The sequence below is a fragment of the Carlito syrichta genome, unplaced genomic scaffold, assembly GCF_000164805.1.
Source record: "Carlito syrichta isolate Samal-C Ts95f unplaced genomic scaffold, Tarsius_syrichta-2.0.1 Scaffold304255, whole genome shotgun sequence".
NCBI lineage: Eukaryota > Metazoa > Chordata > Mammalia > Primates > Tarsiidae > Carlito > Carlito syrichta.
The window spans coordinates 12851-18357 of record NW_007248351.1 but is presented as its reverse complement, the minus strand read 5'-3'; the positions used below and the strand labels follow the sequence as shown (position 1 = coordinate 18357).

At 49.4% G+C, this 5507-nt stretch overlaps 1 protein-coding gene across 1 annotated transcript in view; it reads right to left on the bottom strand.

The window, feature by feature from the left end:
* Positions 1-5292, bottom strand: part of ZC3H7A (zinc finger CCCH-type containing 7A) — a 47416-nt gene extending 42124 nt beyond the window's left edge. Inside the window, exons 1-2 of the mRNA XM_021713124.1 lie at positions 5255-5292; positions 1955-1971 (exon numbers count right to left, since the gene is read on the bottom strand). The gene's annotated coding sequence lies outside the window, so the exon portion shown is untranslated. The remainder of the gene's footprint in view (positions 1-1954; positions 1972-5254) is intronic.
* Between the last annotated feature and the right edge of the window lie 215 nt (positions 5293-5507).

Genomic DNA, 5507 nt, shown 5'->3' with positions numbered 1-5507 from the left:
CCTGGACACGCTCACACTGAAGACTGGGGCGGCCGCGCCTGGGTTTCTGCAACTGCGCTGGGTAGTAGCGCGGAGAGGACCTAGGTTCGGGCATCAGGAAGGCCACCCTGGGAGCCTGTTTAGTCTGGGAAGCCCTGATCTGGTGCAGTCTACACTGTGAAGGGTGACTGAATCCTCAGAACGGCCATTATGTCGCCATTCCTACAAAGGGGGAAACGGAGGCGCGGAGCTCAGCTGCAGCGCAGGAGCCAAAGACAGTCTCGTCCCAGCTCCCTCTTCTGCTCTTGGAGGGCCTGGATCCCTGTCCATCAGGTCCCGGCCGCAAGGCAGCCTCCTCCACCTGTGTTTGCTACGGCCAGGTGCCCCCCCTGTGGTCAAGACTTCCGCAAAATGCTCAGCTCAGCTGTGACCGAGGCCGGGTTCTGCCCCGTGGGGTGGGGAGAGGGGACGTGGGCCAACAAGCGCACCCGAAGATCAAAGAAACTCAAGCAGGGGGATGTGACTGTGGTGACCGAGGAGGTGACAGCCATGCATCCGTGGAGCAAGTGCGCCCCGGGGCAGAGGGAAGAGCAAGCGCGGAGGCCCTGAGGCTGGAGCATGGTGTCTGGGAACAGAAAAGGCCCGTTCGCTGGTGTGTGCCAGGGAGAAAGAGCTGGGCGAAGGCCACTGTGTGGCATTTGGATTGTGTTCTGTGTGGATGGGAGTCATTCACTGAGAAGTCTGAATTGGGAGTTCGAGGTCTGATTTGCATTTCAGAAAGATATCTGGGGCTACTGAGCAGAGAATGCGCTGTAGGAGGGACAGAGGGAAAAGCAAGGAGATTGGCGGGATGGCCCTGAGTGATGTCGATCAGCCGGGGCTGCCATGGCCAGGTGGCGCACACAGGGTGGCCGGGACAACCAGAGTCTATTTTCCCGCAGTTCTGAGAAGACAGGTCAGATGACGGCAGGGATGGTTTCTGGCGAAGCCTCTCTCCTTAGCTTACTGATGGTTGCCTACTCACTGTGTCCTCACATGGCTTTTTCTCTGTGAGCAGAAATCCCTGGTATGTCTTCCTTTCCTTTTTTTTTCTTTTTCTTTTTTTTGTGTCGGAGTCTCACTCTGTTGCCCAGCCTGGAGTGTAGTGGCACGCTCACGGCCACTGCAGCCTCAACTTGCTGGGCTCAGGCGATCCTTTCCACCTCAGTCTCCCAAGTAGCTGGGAGCACAGGCCCGCCACCACGCCCAGCTAATTTTTTGATTTATCGTAGAGATGAGATCTCACCAAGTTGCCAAGGCTGGTCTCAAACCCATGGGCTCAGGCAGTCCTCTCACCTCTACCTCCCAAAATCTTTGTCTTTTAACATGTGAGAGTGTCAGGACGTGCACGTGATCAGGAGAGCACTCACCACGGGTGCTGCAGTTTAAGATACTCATTGTCTCAAAGGGAACTGCTGTCAGATTCCTTTAATTCAACTAATCAACAATATCATGCTAACTTTTTTTTTGCATGCTACAGGATCATAGATTTTACTCAGTCTTTTATATCATTTGGCAGGAAGCCAAGACATATTAGGAAATTAACAGAAACCATAAACATAGAAAATACACAGTCCTCCCTTGAGGAACCACACAAATGTTTCCAAGAACAGGTCCAAAGCCACTTTTCCCTTCTGTGAAGTTGTTATAAAATGTGCTTAGCACTAATCTACTTCTCCTGCTTAATTAATTAATTTGTAGCAATTTTTTTTTTTTGAGTTGAAGTCTTACTCTGTCACCCAGACTGGAGTGCAATGGCCGCTCCCAGCCACTACAGCCTCAACATGCTGGGCTCCGGTGATCCTTCCACCTCAGCCTTCCAAGTAACTGGAACTACAGGCACACGCCACCATGCTTTTTGATTTGTTGTAGAGATGAGGTCTTGCCAAGTTGCCCAGGCAGGTCTCTAACCCGCGGGCTCAAGCAATCCACTCACCTCGGCCTCCCAAAGTGCTGGGATTACAGGCTGAGACACCGAGCCTGGCCTGTAGCAAAATTTTAAATCAACAGATTTTAAAAACATTTGCAAAAAATGAATGAATGGGGATGTTAAATGTGAATAAACAAGGCCAGGCATGGTGGCTCACGCCTGGAATGAACACTTGGGAAGCAGAGGAGGGAGGATTGCCTGAGCCCCGGGGTTCAAGACCAACCTGGGCAACTTGGTGAAACCTCATCTAAAATTTGCCAGGCATGGTGGCACATGCCTGTGGTTCCAGCTTCTTGGAAGGCTGAGGCAGGAGGATCACCTGAGCCCAGCAGATAGAGGCTGTAGTGGCCACGAGTGTGCCACTACACTCCAGGCTGGGGGACCGAGTGAGACTCCAACTCAAAAAACAAAACAAAACAAAAACCCCAGTCAGGCACAGTGATTCATACCTTTTTTTTTTAATATAAAAAAAGGCTATGACTATTGAATTGAACTTATGTCCCAAACAGTGACTCTAGTGAAAATAGACAGCAGATAGATGTCCAACCCCCATTTGAGTTCTCTACCTACCTGAGCAATCTCATGCCTGGCTTCAGCTGTCATCCTCTACGCTGACTCTTACTTCTCTGGCCTAGATCCGTCTCTGTGCCCCAGCCCTACAGTTTGGCTGCCTACTTGTCTCTTTCAGATGTCTGTGAGCATTTCCAACTCTGCTTGTCCAAAATTGTACTCATGACCTCCCCCGCTCCAGGTGACAGTTTCTTAGGGAAACCTCCTGGGTAGGTCAGATCTCTCCGGGGGAGGTCTTCAGGATGTTGGGGACCTCCCTGAGTACCAGTGCAAAGTCTCATTTGCCTGATGGTGATTGATTCCGGTTTGTCCCCCTCATTGACTGTAAGCGCCACCCACGAAGGCAGAGGCTGTATCTTCTCACCTTAATATTGCACCCTATAGCATCTGGAACGCATATGCTCAATATAAATGTTTTGCCTGCCTTAGTGTTTATTGATATATATCTATCCACTGAGAATGACTTTTTGTGACTATATACTCTCTAAAAATGAAAGTTTCCTAGTGAGAAATCATCCAAAATATAGCAGGCCAGATGACTCATGGAAGGAAGGAAGAAGCTGGTTATGAATATTGTTCTTTGATGGCCACTGTTGTACAACAGAGAGATGACAAGGGGAATTGAAAAGGCAATCCCAAAAGAAGATTTGCAAGTGAAAAACAATACATGTGACATTGTATTTCATTGAATAGTTACTTGTTTCTAGGAAATACAATTTTTTTTTTCAGAGTCTCACTCTGTCATCTAGGCTAGAGTGCAGTGGCACGCTCACAGCCACTCCAGTGTCAACCTGCTGGGCTCAGGCAATCCTTCCACCTAAGCCTTCCGAGTAGCCCGAACTACAGGCACGCGCTACGATGCCTGGCTGATTTTTTGATTTATTGTAGAAATGAGGTCTCACCAAGGTGCCCAGGCTGTTCTTGAACCCATGGGCTCAGGCAATCCCCTTACCTCAGCCTCTCAAAGCACTGGGCTTACAGGCTTGAGCCACCGTGCCCTACTAATTTTTTATTATTTTTAAAAATCAGTGTCTCACTGTCACCCGGGCTGGAATGCAGTGGCATCATCATGGCTCACTGCAGCCTCAACCTTCTGGGCTTAGGCGAACCTTCTACCTCAGCCTCCCTAGTAGCTGGGACTACTGGTACACACCACCACGTCCAGGGTTTTTTTGTTTTTTGTTTTAATGGTCAAGACAAAGTCTTACTATGTTGCCTACGCTGGTCTTGAAATCCTGGGCTCAAGCAGTCCTCCCACCTTGGCCTTTCAAAGCGCTGGGATTACAGGCATGAGCCCATTTTTTTCTTTGAGATAGGGTCTCATTCTGTTGCACACACTGGAATGCAGTGGTGCGATCATAGCTTACTACAGCATCAACCTTCTGGGCTCAAGCAATCCTCCAACCTTAGCCTCCTGAGTAGCTGGGACTACAGGTAGGTGTGCACTGCCATGCCTAGCAGTCATGTGACCTTCTATATTTAAGCAATTTATATTTACATTTAAGCAGTTACTAATAACATTAAATCTGTGATGATTAAGAAATCAGTGTGAAAGAAGTGGTCAGCTCAGAAGGAAGTGCAGTAAAATGACAAGGTCAAAGAAAGGCCAGGAAACAATCTAATGAGACAGGGAAAAGTATATGATAAAATGTCATCAGCCAGCTGACCCGGTGGCTCACGCCTGTAATCCCAGCAATTTGGGAGGTGGAGGCTAGAGGATTGTCTGAGCCCTGGAGTTCAAGACCAGCCTAGGCAACATAGTGAGACTTTGCCCGAGCAACTTGGCGAGCCCTCATACTACAATACATCAAGAAATTAACCGGGCATGGTGGCACATGCCTATAGTTCCAGTTACATGGAAGGCTGAGGCAAAAAGATTGCCTGAGCCTAGCAAGTTGAGGCTGCGGTGACCGGGAGGATGCCACTGTACTCCAGCTTGGGTGACAGAGTGAGACTCCAACTCAAAAAAAATGGACCGGGTGTGGTAGCTTACACCTATAATCCCAGCACTTTGGGAGGCCAAGGCAAAAGGATTGCCTGAACCCATGGGCAGTTTGAGACCAGCCTGGGCAACATAGCAAGACCTTGTTTCTATAATAAATCAAAAAATTAGCCAGGCGTGCTGGCACATACCTGTAGTTCCAGCTACTTAGAAGGCTGAGGTGGAAGGATTGCCTGAACCCTGCAGGCGAGGCTGCAGTGACCGTGAGTGTGTCACTGCACTCCAACCTAGGCGACAAAGTGAGACTCTGACTCAAAAAAAAAAAAAAAGTAATTGACCAGGGATCAAAATGGCCCTCAAAGAAGTCAAGCTGACTCATGGCCACTGCAGCCTCAACCTGCTAGGCTCAGGTGATCCTTCTGCCTCAGCCTTCCAAGTAGCTGGAACTACAGCACACACCATCACACCTGGCTAATTTTTAAATTGATTTTAGAGATGAGGTATCATCGAGTTGCCCAGGCTGGTCTTGAACCCCTGGACTCAGGCAATCCTCTCGCCTCAGCCTCTCAAAGTGCTGGTATTACAGACCTCAACCTCCTCATCCTCGACCTACTACTGGGCTCAGGTGATTCTTCTGCCTCAGCCTTCCAAGTAGCCGGAAACATAGGCATACGCCACCATACCTGGATGATTGTTTTTTTGATTTATTATAGAGACGGGGTCTCATCATATTGTCCAGGCGGGTCTCGAATCCCTGAGTTCAGGGAATCCTCTGTCTCTGCCTCCCAAAGTACTGGGATTATAGGCGTGAGCCACCGTACCTGGCTTGTTTGTTTCTTTTTTTTTTTTTTGAGTTGGAGTCTCACTCTGTCACCCAGACTGGAATGCAGTGGCCACCCCCGGCCACCGCAGCCTCGACCTGCTGGGCTCCGGCGATCCTTTCGCCTCAGCCTTCCAAGTAGCTGGAATTACAGGCGTGCACTACCACGCCCGGCTAATTTTTTAATTTATTGTAGAGATGAGGTCTCGCCAAGTTGCCCAGGCGGG